This window comes from Dipodomys merriami, unplaced genomic scaffold, assembly GCF_024711535.1.
Source record: "Dipodomys merriami isolate MVZ:Mamm:240054 unplaced genomic scaffold, mDipMer1.0.p SCAF_1, whole genome shotgun sequence".
NCBI lineage: Eukaryota > Metazoa > Chordata > Mammalia > Rodentia > Heteromyidae > Dipodomys > Dipodomys merriami.
This window is the reverse complement of record NW_027202270.1, coordinates 17,653,667-17,677,959: the sequence shown is the minus strand read 5'-3', so window position 1 is coordinate 17,677,959 and position 24,293 is coordinate 17,653,667. Positions and strand designations below refer to the sequence as shown.

Below are 24,293 nucleotides of genomic sequence, written 5' to 3'. Positions count from 1 at the left end.
TGATGATGATGGAGATGCTGTTATCATTTATGAAGCTTTTAGAACATTCCAGGCACTGTATTTTCTTTATTTCTCCCAATAATTCCAACAAACAGGAAATGCTATTTATCACCATGAATATCAATGAGGACACTGAGCCTTGGAGGGCTTCATTTACTCACCCAAGGTCACAGGCTAGTGATCTTCCACTCAGGCTGTCTGATCTCAGGATTCCTCCTGTTTCAGAGACTCTGGCCTAGCAAGTGGCCACCACCAAGAGTCCCAGGGGCCCTCCCTGTGCCCGGAACATCTGTGCTACTCCACCACCACCACCACCACCACCACCACCACCACCACCACCACCCCCGCCCCACACACTTTGGTCCTTTACTTTGTTCCCATTCCCTTCACCCCCTGAGGGCTTTGTGCTTCTTTTTTTTTTTTTGGGTCTGGTCGTGGGGCCTGAACTCTGGGCCTGGGCGCTGTCCCTCAGCTCTTCAGCTCAAGGCTAGCACTCTACCACTTGAGCCACAGTGCCACTTCCGGCTTTTTTTTTCTTTTTGCTTATGTGGTGCTGAGGAATCGAACCCAGGGCCTCAGGCATGCAAGGCAAGCGCTCTACCACTGAGCCACCTTCCCAGCCCCGGCTTTGTGCTTCTTACCCTCACCCCCAACCCATATCCCCCCGCCCATACATACACACACACACACACTCACACACACACACACACACACAGAGTGGCATGCATGCAAGCCGTCACATTGTATGCACTTGTTTTAACTCACACATTTATACTTGCACACACAGACAAATGTACATTCTGTACATGCATTCCTATACATAAAGGCCTCAGGCTGGCAGACACTCCCCACCCCACCCCCCATAGACCCAGGTACACACTCCCATGCTTGCACACACACACACACACACACACACACACACAGCCCAGCACACAGGTATGCTCGGGAGCATCATCCACAGGTGGCTGGTCAGGTGCAGGCAGCCATGAGCTGTCTGGACAGGCAGAGCTGGACAGGTGTCCAACACACCCCGGGGGGTTCTTCCAAGGCGAGAAGGCTGCCGGCTAATAATACCACGGCACATTCCTGGCTGAGATAAGCAGCCCCAAGCATCCAGGCACGTTCCAGCCCCTGTGTCTCACCCCTGTGGATTTCACCCACCCGCAGTGCCGCCCTGGAGGAGCCCCAGCAGCGGCGCCAGGGCAGACGCCTTGGCAGGGGCCTGCCACTCTGCCTTCCTTCTGCTCCTCCCCCTGTGGGCCTCGGCTTTCCCTCAGAGACAGCCTCACAGGGAGGGAGAGAAGTCTGTGCACCACATCAGGTCATTCCCCCCAGTCTACTCTGTTCCCAGACCTCTGAGCTGGGCCCACACAGGGCACTGCCTTGGTACCAAGTGCTCATTGTCTGGGAAGAGGCTGGGGCACAGGTAGGAGGCAGGTGCACAACCCACTAGGGCAGTTACAGCATTCATCTCCTGGCATGCTGGCTGTTCCCTGCTGATGTCACTGTCACTCAGACCAGTCCATAGGCGAGGGTCCTGAGGCCAGCTGGGCCAGCCCAAACCTAGAATTTGAATCCATGCCTTCCAACTCCTAAGCCAGGGCTCTTTCCATGGCTTCAAAATATCCTCCTTCTTGGCCAATTCTTGGGGTAACATAGTTTCAGTGGCCTGGGTAGATCAGGGTACAGTGCCTCCCACTGGGGAGAAAAAAAAACATTTATTACATGCTCAAAAACAAGGACTGGTAGCTCATGCCTATAATCCCAACTACTCAGGAGACTGAGATCTGAGGATCATTGTTCAAAGCCAGCTAGAGCAGGAAAATCTGTGATACTTTTTTTTTCTTTTTGTCAGTCATGGGGCTTGAACCCTGAGCCTGGGCACTGTCCCTCAGCTCTTCAGCTCAAGGTAAGCACTCTACCACTTATTCACCAGAAAACTGAAGTGGTGCTGTGGTTCCAAGTAGTAGAGCACTAGCCTTGAACAGAAGAGCTCAGGGATAGCACCTAGGTCCTAAGTTCAAGCCCCATGAACAACAACAACCAAAAAAAAAAAAAACACAACAAAACAAAAACAGAGATTCAGTCATGTGGGCATTGGACAGTGGCCCCCATGCAGGGGTCAGGCTTTTTCTAGGGGGAGGCAGTATCTGCAGCCATGTTATGGTAAAGAGCTGAACCAGGAACAGAACAGGAGCACAAGTCCCCCAAGACCCTGAGTCACAGAGGGGGCTGGAGGAAACACAGGAGTTGCAAAGACAAAAGGTATCCTCCACCCATGGGACTGAGAGAGAGAGAGATCTTCAAGTGTCAGGGGTGGGTACAGATGAAGGGCTGGAACCCTGGGACCTGGGAACGAGGTTGGCCCCAGAGGGTGACACAAATGTATAGCATCCTGAAGGGCACAGAGGAGGGAAATAACAAGGACACAGAGAGAGGTCAGATACAAAGAGAAGAAACAAAGATCTAAGGACAAGAGAGGCTGGTGGGGAGGGGAGGGGGACCTGCAAGACTTCAGGGAGAGAGAGGCAGGGAAAGAAAGGAGACAGAGTTGTTAGAGGCAGGAGCTGGAAAGTTCTGTAGATCTCGGTGATCTCAGCCACAGCCCTCATTTCAGTCTCTTTCTTCCCCCCACCGCCCACTTCCCAGAACCTAATACTTAGGGCTGTGATTCTAAAAATCTGTGTGCACATTCAGGGTGCACATGCATGCACATGTGAGTACACAATGACCAAAGAGCCAGTAGGGCTGAGAGTTATTCTGGGCGCTTCTTGGGTGAGACCCTTGTGACCAGAGGTTAGTGATCTAGAGGATGGGAAGAAGACCCTCATGCTCTAGCAGCCTTGGCCTTGGCCTCCCAACAAAGCAACTCTATTGGCCAGCAAAACCAAAAGATGAGGTGTCGCAGCAAGACTAGGGTCCTAGCATGACTTTCCCAGCCCCAAGGGGACGGGACGGGAATGGGGGAAGCAGGAGCAGTATCTCAAGCCTGAGAGCAGCCAGCTAGGCAAGAGGGGTCCCAAGACTCAGAGCAGCAGGGAGCAAGATCCACACAGCCACCTCACACTGGAAGACCTCTGTGCTTCCCCAAGCGGAGTGACCCACATGGCCAGCCCCTTCCATGCTGCCTGCTGGCCCAGCTCTGAGCAAGCCAGAAAGCCTTACATGGACATCTTAGGAGACATTCAGGAGTCAGCTTCAGGAGCTTCCCCCCCCCCTCCCCTGCCAACTGCACCCCAAGGTGCTGCTCTCCTCCCTCTATCTCTGAATAATCACAGCACCAGAGGCTGAGAACAGAGGAAGACAGGACACAGGCTCACAGTGGGGAGCCTGGAGTAAAAGGAGAGAGAGAGGAGAGCCAGAGAAATTAGGAAATGGAAACCACTGGAGAGAGTGCTCGGGGCTGACCAGTCACGGGTGAAAAGAGAACTCGCTGATACTTGTCAGTATACAGCCATCATCCTGACAGACAGAGGGTCCAAGAAGCAGCCTTCTGTCTGCCTGACTGCAGCGAACTGACCGAAACAAGACGCTTTTCAGATAAATCAGAGAAAACTGAACCCAGACGGGGAGTAGCTGATCTCAAGAAAGTATTATTAATTATGTTAACTGGGATAATGGTATTATAGTCATATGAAAATAAAAGGGGCCTTATCTGTTCAAGATATAATACTGAAGTATTTAAAGTCAAATGATATAATGTCTAGGACTCGCTTTAAAACACACACACATACACATTTCGGCCAAAAATAAATAAATAAACAGGGAGAGGAGTGAGTTGAGGGCGGAGGGAGGTGAAAGAAAAATAGCAAAGAGTCAATGGTTGTTGAAGGGGGGAGGGCACAAAGGAGTTCATTATGCTATTCTAGCTACTCTGTATATATTTAAATCTCCCAGAAAAAAAGAATTCATTTTCTTTCTCTTCCTCCCCTTCTGTCCCTTCCTTCCCTCATCTCCCACCCCCCCCCCACACACACACCAAAAACAAAACATAAGGAGGAAAAATTGACTTGATCCCACGTTTCTTTCTTGGTTTTGTTTGTTGGGGTTAGGAAGGAAATGCACCAGTACTGGGGCTTGAACTCAGGGCCTCATGTTCTTGCTTGTCTTTTTTACTCACGGCTAGCTCTCTACCACTTGAACCAGAGCACCACTTCCACCTTTTTGGTGGTTCATTGGAGGTAAGAGTCTCATGGGCTTTGCTACCCATTCTGGCTTTGAACCACAATCCTCAGATCTAAGCCTCCTGAGCAGCTAGGATTACAGGTGTGAGCCACCAGTGCCTGGCCCCATGTTTCTTAAAGTACAGTAAACAAGAGGATTTTAAAGGGAAACATGGCTCCATCATTTTAATAGAATATTTATGTCTTCAGAAAGAAAATATAATCCTGAAGGGGATTAATCCTGTGATTCCAGCACTGGGGAGGTTGAGGCAGGAAGACTGAGATTTCAAGGCTTTCCTGGGCTACAAAACAAGATGCTGACTCCAAACAAAAGAAACAAATGTATCACTGCAGATGCGGTCTCTGCACCCCATCACTCGGCATGAACGGGGCTTAGAACACTGCTTAGTCTGCACTGTGAATGCTAATGGCGTCAGATGGCCAAAAGATGCCACAGAGATGAATGAGACAGAAAGAGGGTAAGTGACCTCCTCGTGGCTCCAGGGCCAGGGGGCAGCAGAGACAGGGTTTGAACCTGTGTGCCTGCCATATCCACACTCCTAAACCCTCACAGGCAAATAGACTGAAAAGGAGACCTGAGGCTGGCCTGAGATACAGCACAGGGCTGAGGCCATGGCAGGATCAGAAAGAAGTCAGGAAAAGATGTCTGATGGAGAGGAAGGTGAGGAAGACAGACCTGCCTGGATTTGAGGAGACCTGGGTACTACACATACTCCACAGGGAAAAATGGCAGCAAGTTAAATGGAAGTTCGATGAAAGCGGAGAGCCTTGATCAAAATTTCACATTGCATTCTGGATTCAAATCATGCTAAACGGATATGGGCACTTAGGTGATCCCATACCCCCCTCTCCACCTGCCCCCCGCCCCCCACCCCGTCCCAGCTGGTGGTCAAAGTGCACTTGATTCTTCAGAGGGGAAACCAGTGCAATTCCTCAGGATGTGAGGACCACCGGGGAGGCATTAATAAAAGGGGGCCATTTGTTGCACTCAAAGAGGTTCAGGTAGCACCCCAGAAAAGGGCTGCCTGACCACTTGCCCAGGTTCCTAACTTTCTACCTCTAGGAAAGAGTGGGGATGCAATGAGGAGGATCAGGAACTTTCCACAAAGCTCTCAAGCCTAAAGGATCCCATCCCTTTTCCTCACAGCTGAGATGCCCTTAAAGACACCCAGCCTCCTAAGCAAGTCTTGCTTCCCATTCTGGAAACTTCTTTCAGGACTGTGGTCCTGAGAAGGCAGGCTGAAGGGAACCTAGAGCTTGCTAGGCTGTAGGAATGTGGTAGGACATAGGGACCTAGCATCCCCCCATTTCTTAGCTGTGTGGTGCTCAGCATACAGTTGGACCCCTCTGAGCCCCAGCTTATCCTCTCTAATCTTGCTAAAACTGGGTACATAATGATCGTTGTAACTTCCTTAAGGGGTTGCCTTGAGAATTTATGGACACAATCACTCTAAACTACTTAGCATGAAACCTGGTGCCTAATTGCTTAATGGACTATAAGTGCTCTTATTACTACTATGATGATGATTCTTACAAGTTAAACCATCCAAGACCCACACTTGGGCCCTGCAGCATGCAAGGCTCTGAGAAACTGGCTGGAAGGACAGTGGACAGCAGCCGCAGGAGCAGAGTGGCAGCTGAACGTTCTGAGGACAGAGGGTTTCTCGAGGGGCCAGTGGGTAGACTGAGCTGCATCCTCTCCAGGAATGCGGGGGGGCGGGGGGGAGCACTAGGAGGGTGCAGGGGGGGAGGGGGAGATGCCTCGCCAATGAGGTCAGGCCCTATTCTGGCAGCGTGTTTATCATCATCCTCACACGTGACCAAGGAAGGGGGAGGGGGGGGAGAGGAGAGGCTGCAGAGAGCCCACTATAGGTCTCTCGTCCAGCCACCTCCTACCCCTGCACAGGGATCAGGGAGACCCCACCAGTCATCCAGGACCTCCCATGGGAGGTAGGGGGAGTGCCAGCAGCACTCACCACCCACCTGGACATTGCTTGCCCAGTTTTTCCCAGCAACCGGCTACCCCGCTCTTACAGATGAGGAAACTGAGGCTGAAGGTGGTCAAGCAGATGCCCAAGGGTGATCCCACAACTGATGCCGCCAGCACTGCGTTACTGCAGATCAGGCCCAGACGTGGAGGCAGGATGGGGGGGCCTGCAGGATTCTCCCTCCATCCTCCATGTCCCCACAGCTCAGCTCCTCCCCTGACCCTACAGACAGCATCAGTACTGGCGTGGCTGTGCACACACAGCAGCCTAGGCTGCTCCTCTCCACCCAGGGCCCTCCTCCGGTTCCTATCCTACCCAGAAGGCACGTCCTTGGACCCCACTCCCTCCTGTCATCCCAGCTCACTCATCCTCTGAGAAGGCCAGGAAGGCCTCCTGCTTGTCCGCAGTACTGGTGTCCACTCACCACACTGGGCCTCAGTTTCCCCTTATAGGAAGAAGGAAGACTACCGACAGGGAGGAGGAAGGATGCCAAGGCCCTGTCAGTGGGTAGGTTGGGGTCTTCAGGCTGTAGTTAGGGTTTTGCCTTTCACCTGAGGCCTCTTTCTCTTGAGCTTTCATAATACCTTCGCAAATCCCAGGAAAACCAGGGCTCCCCTCCCTTCACACCCCTCAGAGAACTACAGGGGGTTTGTCTTGTTAAGGCGCCCTGCTTGGGGTTGGGGAATTGGGGCCTCTGTTTTACAGCCCAGAACACCTCCCTGGATTACCAGTTATTAGCCATCACTGCCTCAGGACATCACACCTGTACACACACATGTACACACACCTGTATATGCACACACCTGCCCGGAAGCCTCAGTTCTCACCTGGGCTCTGCGGTTAACCACTTGGGCTTCTCAGATTCCCTCCTCCAAGCTGATGATACCAGAATAAGGCATGGCTGTTGCCTGGATCACCTGAGCCCCTCCCAGAGGGAAGAGATCCAGCCTTGTCCCCAGAAGAAATGAAACTCCAGCCTGGAGGCACCCAAGTTCTGGAAGTAGCTGAAGCCACATCTCATGGAAGGACAACCCCAGACTGGCTCCACACACAAGCATCAGAAAGCCGTCTGACCCCCCCGCCCAGCCTCGCCAAAAAAAACAAGAATGGTTACCCCCACTCCACAGATAAGAGGCAGGATTTGCCCACTCTCAAGGAGCAAGGATCAAAGGCAAGGATCTCGAAAGGAGAGCTGAGCCAGAATTGCATACTTTCTCTGAGTGAGTCCCATGGGCCCCTGGCCCCACCCCACATGGACATAAACAGGTTGCACGTTTCCTCTAGGAGCCTCCTAAGGGTGGGATGGCGGGCTGTGTCGGGATGGCGGGCTGTGTCGGGATGGCGGGCTGTGTCGGCATGGCAGGCTACAGGAACCTCATCAAAGGCTAGCCTAGCGGAGGCTGTGAAGGTGTTTGTAGACGAGGTTGACATGGACAATCAGTAGGTCACAATCAGTGACCCCAAGTCAAGGAGATTACACTTGAGAATGCGGTAGGACCTCCTTAAAGCTATTGAGATCCTTAAGAGCACAAACCTACATTTCATGGGGAAAGAGAAACTGTGCTTGAGGCTGGCGTCCGTGGCTCATACCTATAATCCTAGCTACTCAGGAGGCTCAGATCTGAGGATCATGGTTTAAAACCATCCCAGGCAGGAAAATCCACGAGACTCCTAATCTCTACATAACCACCAGAAAACCGGAAGTAGTGCTATGGCTCAAAGTGGCAGAGCACTAGCCATGAGCAAAAAGCGCTCAGGGACAGTGCCCAGGCCCTGAGTTCAAGCCCACGACTGACAATAATATTAATAACAATAACAACAACAACAATAATAACCAGCGCCAAAAAAAAGAGCTACTACAATCATGGCTCAACAACAAAGCACCTACCTAGCAAGTACAAGGCCTTGAGTTCAAACTCCAGTACTGAAAAATAAATATTTAAGTTCTTTGAAAGGAAGTGGTGCTAAATAAACAAAGTTCCCCAGAAGCCCCAAGGAATCTGAAAAGGTTTCACAGGCTAAGAGGTCAGAGGAGAAGAACAGAGATGGTCCAGGAAGCATCGTGACAGTATTCCTCATCTGGGAGCAGCCGTCAGACTCAGCCTCCTGGGATCACAGCCTCCACTGACACAAATCACTGGGCACCGTGTGCCAGGCACTGCCCTAACCTAATCTTCGCTACAGTCTTGCACACAGGACTACATCTACAGAAGAGCAACCTGAGAAAGAAGGCATGGCAGAAAATGGACCAAAGGCCGCTCCCCTGGGAGCAGAGGAGGTAGGAAACATCAACTTTGCCTCAGGTGCCCCCAGATCCGAAAAACAAGAGATGCCTCCAATCCAAGTTCAGCCTTCTTCCTCAGGACACAAAATGGCTGCTGAGAGCTCCCCACCCCTGTTCAGCTTAGTGAAGCCCATTCTGTCTTCCTAGGAGTTCAAGAGTTCCGTGGAGCTCACTTCTTCCACCCAAGCCAACTGCAGCCTCTGCCCTGAAACTCCATCCACCAGGGAGCCATGATCATAATTGCTGGTACTTAACATTCTGAGCATTTTTCTATGTTAACTCTTGATCTTTACAATAACCTGTGGGACCGGGACTTCCACAGATCAGGAACTCAACCTTGCCCCATGTCAGAGGCGAGGGAAGGCTTGGGACAGCTCACACTGTCTTCGACGCGCCCGCCCCCCCCAAGCCTAGGGTCTAATCTGAGGTCACGATTCCTCCTCTCAGTGACTGGAGTAGCACACTGCTGGATTGTGGGAGCCCCTTCCCTCCTGTTGGCCCAGCGACCGCATTCCTGTCCATCACCTTGCCATTATGAGGATGACACTCAATGGCTGTTGGAAGGCACAGGATCTTTGCCTGAAGTGAACCAATGGCGGATTCCATGTGCAGCAGGGTGCATGCCCTTTCTCCCTGCCCCTCGCTACACATGACCCATGAGTAATCCACCCCCCTCAAGCCTCCCAGAGAACCTGCTTGGCACTCAGACACCTCTGGACACCCTCCCTTGGGTGCCCTAAGCCAGTGCCAGAAGAAACAGGCCAGAGGTTAATCTGTGACTTGCTCTGCCCAGGGCGCATCCTCCTCCCCCAGTCTCCTAATGGCCCCCTGCTAACATCTCACTTGCCTGCCCACTGCAGGGGGTAGGCGAACCAAGTCACTCATCAGCCAGGAGCCCATACCCCCTGAAAGAGAGGGACCTCCCACGAACACGGCAGAGCAGAGCAGTGAGGAAAAGCCCAGGAAGGAGGGGCTCGGCACCCACAGGTGGCTGCTGGTGGAGTCAGTGGGAGGGAGGGGGGTTATGGCTGGCGTGAGGGAGCAGAGCCAGCTGCTGCCTGAAGATCTGGGGCCCTGGCACTTCCCTTCTGTGGCCTTAGCGCTTCATTATCCTGGGATCTCAGAATGCAACACTAAGAGTGAAAGCCCAAGCCAGGATTTTATCTACCTTTTCCCTAATCCACACATCACCCCAGGAAGGCCAGCATGCTATGGGCATGTCACTATTGTTTTCTTTTTTTGGTCATTTGTGAAGCTTGAACTCAGGGCCGGGGCGCTGTCCCTGCACTCTTACTCAAGGCTAGCGCTATACTACTTGGAGCCACAGTTCCACTTCTGGTTTTCTGGTGGTTGGTTGGAGATAAGAATCTCATAGATTTTCCTGTCCTAGTTGCTCTGAACCACACGATCTTTAGATCTTAGCCTCCTGAGTAGCCAGGATTACAGGCATGAACCACCAGCAGCCAGCCATGTCATCATTTTTTAATATGTATTTTATTGTAAAGATACTGTACACAGGAGTTACAGTTACATGAGTAAGTAATGAGTACATTTCCTTTTGAGCATTGTTACCCGTAACCTCATTCATGTCATCATTTTTTTTAGGGGGGGGGTCCAGTCGTGGGGCCTGAACTCTGGACCTGGGCGCTGTCCCTCAGCTCTTCAGCTGAGGCTAGCGCTCTACTACTTGAGCCACAGCGCCACTTCCGGCTTTTTTCTTTTTGCTTATGTGGTGCTGAGGAATCGAACCCAGGGCCTCAGGCATGCAAGGTAAGCGCTCTACCACTGAGCCACCTTCCCAGCCTGATGTCATCATTTTTATACCAAGAGGGAAACTGTTTTTCCAAGGGTGAATGTTGCCTGATATAATGTACCTTCATATATAAACATCAGAGTTAAGACCCATCCAGGCCCAAAGCCTGGGGCTCCAACTTACCTCCTACCTCTCCTGCCATCCAGACTCTGGGAAGGGAGCCAGGCCAGTGACTAGAAGCATCATGAGCCTGGGCCTTGAGGCAGAGCCCGGCTGGAGAAATTCTGGGCCTAAGTAGCATCTCAGAAGCCATCCTCAGGATTGTCCCCAAGAGTAGTAGTCTCTCTGAGCCCCAATGTGCACCTCAACAGGCTGAGATTGCCTGGCTCACCAGATCCAAGAGGGCAAAATCCACCAGCAAATGCCTACCTCTCCCACTCAGCTGCTCCGCTGGGCACAGGAAGACCCCAGCCTTGGCATTTGAAGCAGCCAGGGAGGTTAGCACGGAGTAGGGATGGGGGGTGGGGGAGCTTGCACCCCACTGACCAGGGCTCTTGAACTGCGCAGGGCCTTCTATCTGCAGCCTCACACCACACTCTTCCAACCTTCAAGGGGCCCCTCCTGCTGCTGGGGTTGTTCCACTGTCCTCTCCTTTCTCCACTGGCCTCCAGTTCTCCATCTCCTACTTGCCCTCTCTGTGGCCTGACCCTCCTCCCCACTGTTGAACTCCCAGGGCTCTGTGGGAGCCGGAGACCCCTGTGTGGTGTTTACATAGCCCAGACTCAGAAACACCAACAAATGTGAGACCTTTTAGAAGCTGCATTCCAGGAAAATGAGAAGCCAGCCATAGCTCAGTCACTTTCTCCCCCAGCCTTGTTCCTCCCTGCGTGGATGGAGAGCAGGATGTGTGTGTGTGTGTGTGTGTGTGTGTGTGTGTGTGTGTGTGTGTGTGTGTGTGTGTGTGTGTGTGTGTGTGTGTGTGTGTGTGTGTGTGCATCCAACTCTACAACTCCTTGTAATATTTTTATAAAGCAACAAGGAAATGGCTTCCCAAGACCCCACCTCATCCTGGGCCTGCACCCCAGGCAAAGCAGAAACCTGAAACAAAGAGCCCCACAGGCAGCCACTTTGTGCCTGGCTGCATCATTGGGCTGGGAAGAAGAGTTTCCAGGGGCCACATAAGGACCTGCAGCAGTCTCTAGGGATGTTAGAAAGACATCCCTGGGCCCAAACCCCTCCCCTTGAACAGGGTGGAGGGATGGGAACATGCCAGATGATTCTGAAGCTCACTGGGAGAGAACTGCAAGCTATTGCTGGTCCCTGAGTGATACAGTGAGCCACAGAGCAGAAGCCTAGTACGGAGCAGGGGCAACCCACCAGGCTTTGGAGCCAGATACTCAGATTGCTGGAAGCAGCCTCCTAGCCTGCCAGCCAGCCTACCAGCCATATTTCTAGGACAGTTATGTCATCTCAATGTACTCCTCTGAGAGGAGCAATGAGCTGTGCACAGCTTGCCACACCTACTGCATGTGTGCCACTTCAAAGGACTCAGTAAAATGAATGGCAAGAAGCCACCTTGCTCAGGATACTCAGTAAGTGGTGGCTGCAAATGCAGCTGCTCAGTGAAACACTTTGGTAAAAGCAAAGAAAAGGTACCTGCATAGAACTGGTCAGCAAAATGAACAAACCTTCAGCTAGACTGACAAAGTCAGAAAGGGAAGACTCCCGGGCACCAGGGCTCACTCCTGTAATCCTAGCTGCTGAGGAGAATTAGATCTGAGGATTGCGATGAAAAGCCAACCTGGACAGCCAAATTGGTGACACTCTTATCTCCAATTAACCAGCAAAAAGCCAGAAATGGAGGGGCGGTTACAGTGGTAGAGTGCCAGCTTTGAGCAAAAAAGCCAAGCAAAAGTGAGACACCTTGAGTTCAAGACCCAATACCAGCATGAATAAACAAACAAAAGAGAGAAGGAAGGAAGGAAGGAAGGAAGGAAGGAAGGAAGGAAGGAAGGAAGGAAGGAAGGAAGGAAGGAAGGAAGGAAGACAGGCAGGCAGATTCAAACTATCAAACAGAAATCACAGACATGGCATTACCACTGACCTTACAGAAATTAAAAGACATATGAGGAATGTCATAAAAAATGCACACCAAAACAATTTAAGAAACAAAATGAACAGATTTCCTAGAAAGACACAAACTACCAAAACTTACCCAAGAAGCAGGAGAAATGCTAAATAAACCTCTCACAAATAAAGAGCAATCTTCCTCTGTGCAATCCAAAGTCTAACCCAAAGAAAAGCCCAGGCCCAGATGGCTTCACAGGAAGACTCAGTTTCAACTGCTCAGAAATTCTTTCTAAAAGTAAAAGAGGAGGCAGGTGATAGGCTGAGGCAGGAAGATCACTTGAACAAAAACAGTTCCAGGCAAGTCTGGGACCATAGTGAGACCTTGTCTAAAAACCACACCAAGTCCTCAGGAATTAACACAGTCAAGGAGTCAGATACCATCAAATGTTGATGAAGGTGTGGAGAAACAGAAACCTCCATAGCGTGCTGGTGAAATGTAAAATGTTGCCCCCAATGTTCATGACTTCAATTGTGCCCTCCAAAAAAAAAAAAAAAAAGAGACACTGAGAGTCCAAATTCCATCCGCTCTGAATGTGACTTGATTTGGAAATAGTGTCTCTCAGAAGCGATCGAGTCAAAATGACATCAGTAGAGAGGACTTAATCCACTGTGATGAGGCTTTTATAAAATGAGAGACAAAAAAAAAAAAAAAGGGAGACAGCCAGTGGTTCACACCTATAATCCTAGCTACTCCAGGAGGCTGAGATCTACGGATCCTACCTAGTTAAACCTACCTATTTACCTTACACCTATGAACTCAATTTCCAACAAACAAAATGCCAGATGGAGGGTATGGTTAAAAAAAAAAGAGTAAAAGACCCTGAGTTCAAGCCCTGTTAATGAAAAACATACAAAGAAAACCTGAGGAAGCAAGCCAGATAGACATGAAGGAAGACAGTGTGGAGAACCAAGAAGAATGTCATGGGGAGACGGCAGGATGCTGTCATACCAACCGGGGCTGAGAGGAGGCAAGAAGGGCTCCCCCAAAGTCTGCAGAGGGACCTCACTCTTCCAACACTCTGACTGTGTACTTATAGCTTCCAAAACCTCAAGAAAAGAAATGCCCTCTGTTTTAAGCCACTCAACTTTGGATATTTTTTTATATCCATCCAACACAAGTTACTTTGGAAAAGCGGTCTAATGATCCTTAAAGAGTTCGTGGGAGTTGCCAGGGATCGTCAAGACCACTGTCAAGACAACTGACAAGTGCCCCCAACACAAACGTGTATGTGAATACTCATGGCAACATCCTTTCCAACAGCCAAAGGCCAAACAACCCAAATACCCCACAACAAAAGGGTGGAGAGTAAAATAGAGTGCGCTCATATGACACAATGGTTTTCAGCCATCCAAAGAAATGTAACTACTATACAGATGTGCTCCGAAAGCCAGATGCTCTGAGAGAAGCCAGGCCTGGGGATGGTCCCCGGATGCAAAATCTCCAGAACAGACAAATGGGGGATGGGCAGGGATGGGGGACAAGGTGGGATGAGGGACTCACAACTAAAATGTATGGGGTTGCTTTCTGGAGTACCGAGAATGGCTCCAAGTTACTCTGGTGATGGTTGTCCAACTCAGTGTATGATTTTATTTATTTATTTTTTTTTTTTTTTTGGGTCCGGTAGTGGGGCCTAAACTCTGGGCCTGGGCGCTGTCCCTCAGCTCTTCAGCTCAAGGCTAGCACTCTACCACTTGAGCCACAGCGCCACCTCCGGCTTTTTTCTTTTTGCTTATGTGGTGCTGAGGAATCGAACCCAGGGCCTCAGGCATGCAAGGCAAGCACTCTACCACTGAGCCATCTTCCCAGCCCCTCAGTGTATGATTTTAAAAAAACCCAACAATCTGAAAATATACACTGCAAATGGATGAACTGTACAGCATGTGGATTATATAAAGAAAACTGTCACTCAAAAAAACCAAGGTGCCAGGCACCGGTGGCTCATGCCTGTAATCCTAGCTACATAGGAGGCTGAGATCTGAGGTTTGCCAGCCCACACAGGAAAGTCCAAGAGACTCTTACCTCCAATTAACCACCAGAAAACCAAAAGTGGCGCTGTGGCTCAAGTGGTAGAGTGCTCTCCTTGAGCTGAAGAGTTCAGAAACAGTGCCCAGGCCCAGAGTTCAACCCCCACGACCAAAAAAAAAAAAAAAGGCAAGGGAAGCCCTCAAGTCCATAAAGGGCTGTGAAAGACACAGCCTGATGTCTAGTGCATCTACCAGAATAGATCTTCAGGCCCCAGAGTAGTGTTCAACTTTGGCTGTAGAAGATACTCAGGTGGGCAACTTTCTTATAATAAATGTAAGATCAACTTAATACAAAATGCACTTTAGAGTTGGAAGAGTTAGGGCAGGTATATGCACAAGCTTAGATAACTAGCACAATCAAGATACAGAGCATTTTGGGCTTAGGGTTGTAGCTCAGTGGTGGAGGTGTGGCCTACAGGTAGGCGTGGCTTAAGTCCAAGGGGTGTGGCTTTGGTGGAGACACTGAGTTCAAACCACCATATGTTAGAGAGAGACAGACAACAGAGAGAGAGAGCACATTTCCAGTCCCTAAAAGGTTCGAGCCCCCCTAGCAACTCCTGTTCTCATCAGTCAGTTCCTAGTAAGTAGTCATTAATCTCTTTATCACTGGGATTTTTGTCTTTTCACAAAAATGGATCACGTGGCCTGGCTTCTCTCACTGCCCAATGTTTCTGAGACTCCTCCACATAGCTCTGTGTTAGAATAGTCCTTTCCTTTTTATGGTCAGGAGTATCATACTGTACTGCTAGCTCACAATTTGTTTGCCCAATAACCTGGCATGAAATAGGTGGGTTCTATCCAGTTTGAGTATCTTGTGCATTTAACTGCCATGAGTATTTGTGTACAAATCATTCTGAAATGTGTTTTTTTAATCTCTTTGGTAAATATCTTGGAGTGGAATTGCTGGGGTATATCTCCAGTGTCCACTGAACTTCATAAGAAAATGGCCCTAGCTGGGCATGGTGGTACATGCTTATAATCCTAGCACTTGGGCAATGGGAGGAGCAAGAGTTCAAGGCCAGGACTTGGAATGTGTCTTAATGGTAGAGTGCTTGCTTAGAATACATGAAGCCCTGGGTTCGATTCCTCAGAGCCACATAAACAGAAAAAGCTAGAAGCAGCGCTGTGGCTCAAGTGGTAGAGTGCTAGCCTTGAGCAAAAGGGACAGTGCCCAGGTTCTGAGCTCAAGCCCCAGAACTGGGGAGGGGGAAAGAGAGAAAGAGGGAGAGGGAGAGACAGAGAGAGAGAGAGAGAAAGAGAGAGAGAATTATATAAGGCCTGGGAACATAGTGAGATCCTGTCACAAAAAAAAAAATTAAAGAAAAGGAGGGGAGAGGGAATTCTCTCTCCTGATGAAGACAGGAGAAGATTAAAATAAAACAGTACTAGTAACGTTGGGTGAAGTACCCCAGGATGACCCCCAAACTCTTGATCCTTTTGTCTCAACCTCCCAAGTACTGAGATTAGAGGCATGCTCCACCATGCCTGGCTTATTATTAGCAACTCTTTGAGCACTGAGCTTTGAGCTTGACACTGTAATTGGGTTACTGTTTTCACTGCTCACTAAAATCCCTACACAACAGTTGTGATCACCATATTAGACACATGAGGCAAGACCAGGGCTCAGAGAGGTTCAGAAATTTGCCCAAGGTCACAAAGCAAGCTGAGATTCAATTCAACTGTCTTGTCTCCAAGGCTAAAGAACTTAAACACTCAACAGGTTTGTGAAACTGCAATATAACACTGGAGTAGGGATACCAGAACCAAGATTCCTCTTCCACCCAGTGAACCCTAGTAGCTGGAGAATCCAAGCCTCCAACCCAACTAAGAAGGAAGCTGCAGATGTGCTCATGACAGCCAAGCAGGAAAGGTGGCCTGCAGTGCAATGTGGCTCAAAGGTGGGGGTTCATTATGGGATTTCCTTTCTTTTCAAGCTTGAAGGATAAGCTGTAAGCCCTTCTGATATAGGGGAGGAAGCCCAGTCAATCACAGAAGCCTCTTCCTTCCAGGTACAAAAAGGTATCAGGTCAAGCCCGGCAGGAGGAGAGGATGGAGCGAGGGAAGCCAGGGGAACACACGCACACACTGCCTACTGGCCACATCTTAACTTCGTGCATCATCTTTGCTACTTTCTCATAACATCTACAAACCTCCCAAAGTGAAGTGCGAAATACCAAGCACCTAGTACCACATGACTGGAGGCTGCTGGGTTACCAGGCAGGAGATGGAGGGAGACCCAGGAGACGATCTCTGGGGAAAAGTCACAGAAAGGAAAACTAACGCAAGTGACCCTCACACCAGCACCTGCTTCAGTGAAAATGGGGAACAGATAAGGCCCCCGTATTGGCAGGGGTAACGACTACAGGTGATTCTGAAGCAGCTTCCTTCAGGGGACAGGATAAGAGCTGCAGGCTCATCCTGGTGGCCAGGCCCTGTCCTGACTACATTCCTAGCGTGCTCTCATGTTCTCTCTCCTTCTTACCTGCTTCTACCCATTCATCTGAGGACATGGAGATGTCCTCAGTGCCCAGGTGCCATTACTGCAACCAACTGCCTCACTTGACTTTAACGTCAGACCTATAAACTGCGGCCACTGTGAGCCCCACTGACCCCCTCTCCAACCCAGAGGATGGACAGGAGCATCTGTGTGCTGTGTGGGTGTGCGTACATACAGCTGAGGAAATGTCCACAGCCCATTCTCAGCACAGCCCCAGCCCAAAATGAACCCCAAAGCTGCTGGCAGCACCGTGGATAAACTGTGGTTTATTCACATCAAGGAATACGACAGAGCAATAGAAACAACAGAACACAATGCAACCCGCAAAAATTTACATGAGTCTTCCAGACATAAATGCTGAGTGAAAGAAGGCGCAAAAGCAAACACTCGAAATGATTTGGGTTTTTATGAAGTTCCAGAGCAAGACCAACGCATCACTGGCCAGGTGCTGGTGGCTCACTTCTGCAATCCTAGCTATGCAGGAGGATGAGATCTAAGGAATCGGGGTTCAAAGCCAGCCTGGGAGTTCAAGTCCATGAGACTCTTAAGTCCTGTTAAGCACCAAAAAGCTAGAAGTGGAGCTGTGGTTCAAGTGGTAGAATACCAACCTTGAGCAAAAAAGAAAAAAAAAAAAACAGCCAAGGACCAGGTGCCAGTGGCTCACACCTGTAATCTTAGCTACTCAGAAGGCTGAGATCTGAGAATCCCAGTTTGATGCCAGCCTAGGCTGGCATCGTAAGAGTCTGTGAGACTCTTCTCTCCAATTAACCACCAGAAAACCAGAAGTGGAGTTGTGGCTCAAAGTAGCAAAGTGCTAGCCTAAGTGAAAAAGCTTAGGGACAGTGCCCAGGCCCTGAGTTCAAGATCCACAACCACAAAAGAAAAACAAAAAGCCAAGGGATAGCAGTTAGACCCTGAGTTCAAGCCTCAATACTGGCACGAAAAAAGAAACATCTTTAGGAGGTGCTCACTTGGAGGGGGGTAAAATTTTGGCTGCCTTTGCTTCTGGAAATTTCTAGAATGATCTGATTCCTATCTATGTGAAAACATATCGAGCCTTATATTGGCATTTTGTAGGGCTAATGATAAGCAAGTTGTACTCCAACCAGGAAAATGGGAATGACTGGGATTACTTGGAGGCACTTGGTGCCGGAAGCATCAGGGGAATTCACAAGGGCCAGGGCACTGTCCCTCAGCTCTTCAGCTCAAGGCTAGCACTCTACCATTTGAGCCACAGTGCCACTTTCGGCTTTTTCTGCTTATGTGAAATCGAACCCAGGTCCTCATGCATGCAAGGCAAGCACTCCACCACTGAGCCACCTTCCCAGACCCAAGAAACTATTTCTTCACATTCTTAGTGGGCTTTTGTTTTGATTTTTTATTTGCTTTGTGTTTGGCGGTAGAGTGGATTGAACTCTGGGCCTCTAGCATGCAAGGCAGGCATTCTACCACATGACCCACACTTATAATCCTTTTGCTTTTAGTCTTTTTTTTTTTCTCTCTCAGATAAGGTCTCCAAGCTTTTACCAGGACTTGTCCTAGCCTTGATCTTCCTACCACCCGCTCCTGGGCAGCTGGGATTACATAAGGAAGCCATCTGGAATCTTAACTTTTTTTTTTTTTTTTGGTGGTACTATCTTTTGAACTCTGCCTTGTGATTGCTACATAGGCATTCTACCACTTGAGTCATGCCCTCAGCCCTTTTTGTGTTAGCTATTTTTTTTATTTTTAGTTCGGGCCTTACATTTTTGTACAAGGCTAGCCTAGACTATGATCCTCCGATCTAAGGCTTCTGAGTAGCTGGGGTGGCAGGAATTACTATTCAACTTGGCTATTGGTTGAAACGGAGATCTCACTACCTTTTCTTTTTTCTTTTTCTTTTTTTTTTCTTTTTTTTTTTGCAGGGATTGGCCTCCAACCACAATCCTTCTGGATCTCTGCCTCTCAATTAGCAGAGATTACTGTGAGCAGTGCAGGCCCACGGAGCAAAGAGCCGGGCACAGAATACCAGGCTCCTTTTCAGTCATCATCTATCATTCCAAGAAAGGAAAAAGGTGTCTACTGTGTGCTGGCGGACATTCACCCTCTCCATCTCAGCTGTCAGAGCTCCAAGCTGCGGGGACAGAGCACAAACCCAGCCTCTGATTCCTCCCTCTCTCTGCTCGGCCTCCAGGAAGTCAGCTCAGCCAGGCCCCTCTCTGTAGTTTCCAACATGGCCCCGTGGGCTCCTGTCCCCTGGTCCCCTGCCCTGGCTCAGGTCCTCCCATGTGGTGCAGGACTGACCCAAGCACCAGGAGGCGGGGTACAAGTCACGTATCACAACAGTGTGTCTTCCAGAACTGGGACTCAAGGACAACTCTGCCTGGCTCACTCTTGAATCACTGACTGCCAGGGCCCAATGCCACGTGGCAAAGACACGAAAACCACCCTGGAAAGAGACCTTCTGCCAACAGCCAGCTCCAATGTGTTGCCACAAGAGAGAATCAGAGGGTTGTGGCCCTAACCACGCCCCACCCCCCACCCCAGGCACCTTGTTACACCAGCCCAAGAAGCACAGCCCGAAGCCCAGACTCAAAGATAGTGTGAGATCATAAACGATGTCGCTGCTGTAAATGACTATGTTTGGGGGTGATTTTGTTTTTTTATATCTTAAGTAGTTGTGCAAAGGGGTTTCAATTCAACAAGGCAGATTACGAGTACAGTGCAGCTGGGCCTGTGTCTCCTCAGGGGTGATTTCTTTGTACCATGTTGCTATGCGCTCACACCTCTGATTCAAGATGCAGTGCATGCTGCAGGAACATTCCGGAAGGTGGCAAATTCGGGCATTCAGAACCAGGCACTCGCTAGCAGGTGGCCAGAGTGCATGGAATTAATTAGAGATGATCAATGTGAGCTAGAAGCCCTGGGTGTGGGAGGAAAGCTGTGGAAAGACCAAGCAAAGCAGGGTTCTGGAACCTTCTTCCCACGAGGAGCCTCACACACTTCATCCATCTCAGTAAGTGGAACCACGTGCCATGCACTCTGCCACAAGCCTGAAAGTCATCCCTGAGCTGGTTTTCTCTCTCTCGCCCAACATCCTACCTACCAGCTTCCAGCTCTACTTCAGAATGCACTCCAGACCCAGCCCTTCTTCCCGTGAGCACTGCAGGCTAAGCCACCAGCTGGTCTCATGTGGCCACTGTCAGCAGCAACCAGGGCCCTGACCCTCCCCCTTCCTGGCCTAGTTTCTGCTCAAGGCCAGAATGACCTTCACACAGTAAAGGTCAGATCAAGTCTCTCACCTAAGCTGCAAACCTTTCAAGCATCACAGGCTCAGCTCACCTCAGGACTTTTGCATATTCCTCACATCGTCAAGCTCCATCTCACACAACTCTACCTCCAAGAAGTTCTGCTGGGTTACCCTAGCCAACTCTTCTCGTCTGTCTTATTTCTTTAGCACAGTATCCTCCACGTGGAAACAGTGTAACGGCAGTGTAAGAATCTGAGAATAGATGTGGTGATTGTGAAGTTGATCTGGTTATGAGATCCAGAGCACAGAGCCCTGCTGTGTGCTCTGGGGTTCCCATTGCCCTTCCCAGAAAGAGGGAAAAAGCAGGGCAGCGGTAAGAGCTGTGGTTTCTCAGGAAGGTTTGCCAACTGGGTGGAGCCCACACTACCAGTGGGTCCTGTTTTCCTATGAAAAGCCCCATCTATACGGCCACTGCCCTGCCAGGCCCCCTCTGGTCCTAGCTGGCCTCCTCATCTGGGCAGTGGCAGCCAGGGGTCCTGGAACCCCAGCATGCAAGAAAGTCACCAAGGAAGGTGCACACACACACACACACACACACACACACACACACACACACACACGCTCAGCCCAAGTTCATCTATGACCTGTCCTCACACACAAGACAATGCATAAGAGTGCTCTCTCTCTGTCTCTCTGTCTCTCTCTGTCTCTCTCTGTCTCTGTCTCTCTGTCTCTGTCTCTGTCTCTGTCTCTGTCTCTGTCTCTGTCTCTCTCTCTCTCTCTCTCTCTCTCTCTCTCTCTCTCTCTCTCTCTCTCTCTCTCTCTTTCTCCATTACTAGATCTAGAACTCAGGGCCTGGGTGCTGTCACTTAGCTTTTATTTTTGCTCAAGGCTAGTGCCCTACTACTTAAACCAGCTTTTTTTTTTTCCTGATGATCCTGGGACTTGAACTCAGGGTCTGGGCTCTGTCCCTAAGCCTCTCTGTGCTCAAGGCTAGCACTCTACCACAGCATCACTTCCAGCTTTTTCTGAGTAGTTTATTGGAGATGAGAGTCTCACAGACTTTCCTGTGCAGGTTGGCCTCTTGAGTAGCTGGAATTATAGACATGAGCCACCTGTGCTGATCTTGAAGAAGCCACTTCCTGCCACATCTTTGTGGGCCTCTCTGGCCTCTGTCTTCCCTACTCAGACCCTCTGTGACCAGTGGTCAGTGACCAGCAAGGTCATCCATTATCCTCTTGGCATGTTTCCTGCTTCTACCGAGAGATGGCAGGATGGAGATACATCTGCTAGTGGGCAATGAGCACAGACCCAGTGAGGACTAGACCCCTTGGGAAGTCACTCCACCTTTTGGTGCCTCCATTTCCCCATCTGGCTTGCTTCTTTGGCTATGCTTTAAGCTCTACTGGGACTCCAAGCATAAAATCTGCTAACTCCTGTATGACCTAAACCACAGCACAAGTTATCCGCAGCTATTATGAGACATGGATCCAAGAAGTAGGAGGGAGAGACAGAAGAGATGAACTAGAACTCTGGAAGGTTCTGGAGTCAAGGCTGGACAATGCTGCTCCAGATGAACAGGACAAGAACAGCAATGGAGCAAGAAGCCCAACAATAAAGCTGAGGGAATTTGAAGAGCGGGCATCAACAGGCAAAAAAGAGGCATTTACTGCAGACTGCAGGCCCTTTGCACCATAGTTACGTGAACCCAAAGCCTGGCGCTCACAGAGGGGAGACACCAAGGCCCCAGATCTACTGCTCTGGGTAACTAACCATCCTCACCACACACAGTGCTGAGCAGCATGCTAGAGGGGAAACACATCATGGCATTTAATCCTCAGGCCGGCTTCAGGCACACTTCTCATTCACATCCCTGAGGATGAAGCAGCCTCAGACAAGCACCTGGCCGCCCAAGGCCATAAGAAGCGGAGCAGAGATGCACCCAACTCACTCCTCCCTTGCTCAGTGCTCCTTTCCTTCTGATGCACAGGTCCTCCCCTCTCCATTCCTACAGTTGTAGCCTGAGCTGTAACGCATGGGCAGCAAAAGCAGGTGAAAGGGCAGGGGTGGAGGAAATGTGGACGCTGGCAGGGGAGGAGGGGAAAGGGAAGGAGCTAGGGGAGGAGAAGGAGAAGAGGGGAAAGGGGGAAAGGGGGGGGACAAGAAAGAGCGAAGGGAAGCCCACCCACCCCCTGTGGGGCTCAACTGCTTGACAGGGCAGCTTTCTTTGCACACTACTCCTCATCACCCCTCTATCCTGCCCAGATGCTGGGCAGCCAGGGCCCGGAAACCCTGGGGTAGTCCATCGTTCTCTGGCCTCCACGTCCCACTCCTGCCAAGATCAACCAGGAGCCACGGTTGAGGAAACTGAGGACCAAGATGGGGCCTGGCTAGTAAAGACGGGAAGGGCAGTGGCTTAGCCGATTCCAAGACCCTCCGTGCTCCCCACCTACCCCACACACCCCTTCTCCGCCCGCGGGGTCCTGCAGCCGGAGCCGCTCCCCACCCCGTGCGCCCTCCTGGACCCGCGCCTTCACCTTGACCCAGGCGCACCCCTGCGCCTCTGCGTCCCCGGGGCCTACGTTGACACCTGGACCCGCGCGCGCCCCTGTGCCCTCCGGGGCCTACGCCTTCGCCTTGACCCGTGCTCGCCCCTGCGCACCCCCCCCCCCGGGGCCTGCGCCTTCGCCTTGACCCGCGCGCGCCCCTGCGCCCCACCGAGCGCGCGCCCCTGCGCACCCCGGGGCCTGCGCCTCCGCCTTGACCTGTGCGCGCCCCTGCGCCCCCCGGGGCCTGCGCCTTCGCCTTGACCCGCGCGCGCCCCTGCGCCCCCCACGCGCGCGCCCCTGCGCCCCCCCGGGGCCTGCGCCTTCGCCTTGACCCGCGCGCGCCCCTGCGCCCCCAGAACGCGCGCCCCTGCGCCCCCCGGGGCCTGCGCCTTCACCTTGACCCGCAGGCGCCCCGCGTTTTGCATAAACAAAGAGAGGAGGAGGGACGGCCCGGCCCCGCCCCGCCCCACCGGTGCCCCCCCCTCGCCCACCCCCTCACCCCAACCCCGGACCCCTCGCGCCCTCCCAGGCGCCTCCCGAGCCCGCGCCGTCCCTTACCTTGGCCTGGCATTTCCGATGACAGGAGAAGCTGCAGACTGCCGGCGGGAGAGACACAGAAAGAAAGTTTTAGCCGCGAGGTATGAAATGGAAACTCCAAGGCTCTCCTCCCGCCCCGCCCCGGGTCGGAGCTGCGGGAGGGGGCGGGGCTGGGGGCTGAGACCCTCCCCGCAGGAGGGGAGGGGCCGGGCGGAGGCCGGTCAGGCTGGGTTCTTCCCCCCAGCCCCCTCCCCCCCAGCCTCCAGCCCCACCAGGGCAGAGGTGGCGGGGACCCAGGCCCCGTGCCAACCTCGCCAAGGAGCAAGGGGCCTCTCCCCTTACAGCAGGCCCAAGGCCCGTGCGCACGCTGGTATGCACACACACACACACACACACACACACACACACACAAAACCAGACGCCAGCATCAAATTTCCTATCAGGTTCCCAAAGCCTGGAATGTCCCCAGCCCAGCCGCACTGCCCCAGGGTCCTGGGACTTGCAAGGATTTGACGTCCCAGGGGTGGGGCAGAGGATTCTCTAGAGCAGGTTCTGGGCCCCAAGGTCCGTAGGGCCCCGGGGACCTGTGGAGGCCAGAGTGGGGTTGGCACTGGTTAGACCACAGTGGGGAGGATAGGAAAGACCCAGACCCAGCAGCTCCTGAGTGGCCACTGCCAGCCGACCTTTCCATCTGACGTTGGCCACCGGCCCTCGCTTGAGACCTTCTCGAAGGTAGTCCTGGCCCAGCACAGCCCTGGGACTCAGCCAGTGCTGCAGCAAGGGTTTCCTCACCGCCCCTGGCCACACGTGACACACCTCTCTCCCCACCCCCACCCCTTCTTCTTTAAGGCTGGAGAACTCAGGAAGCCTCAGGCTCTGGCCTGAGTCTGGACCACCCTCACTGGCTCACATCTCTGGGTTAAGAAACTTCTCCCTTTCCATCTTAATTTCCACCTCAAGGGCTCCTTCCAGGGTGTGTGTGTGTGTGTGTGTGTGTGTGTGTGTGTGTGTGTGTGTGTGTGTGTGTGTGTGTGTGTGTGTGTGTGTGTGTGTGTGGTGTGTGTGTGGTGTGTGTGTGTGTGTGTGTGTGCGCGCGCGCATGTGTGCACAGGCACGC

At 51.5% G+C, this 24,293-nt stretch overlaps 1 protein-coding gene across 4 annotated transcripts in view; it reads right to left on the bottom strand.

The window, feature by feature from the left end:
* Positions 1 to 23,285, bottom strand: part of Tns1 (tensin 1) — a 161,721-nt gene extending 138,436 nt beyond the window's left edge. For 3 of the 4 annotated variants that reach the window (XM_070017435.1, XM_070017513.1, XM_070017449.1), the window contains exon 1: positions 23,198 to 23,235. The gene's annotated coding sequence lies outside the window, so the exon portion shown is untranslated. Of the gene's footprint in view, positions 1 to 23,197 lie in introns of all 4 variants that reach the window. The other variant, XM_070017457.1, reaches the window with a different exon arrangement.
* Positions 23,286 to 24,293: the final 1,008 nt, after the last annotated feature.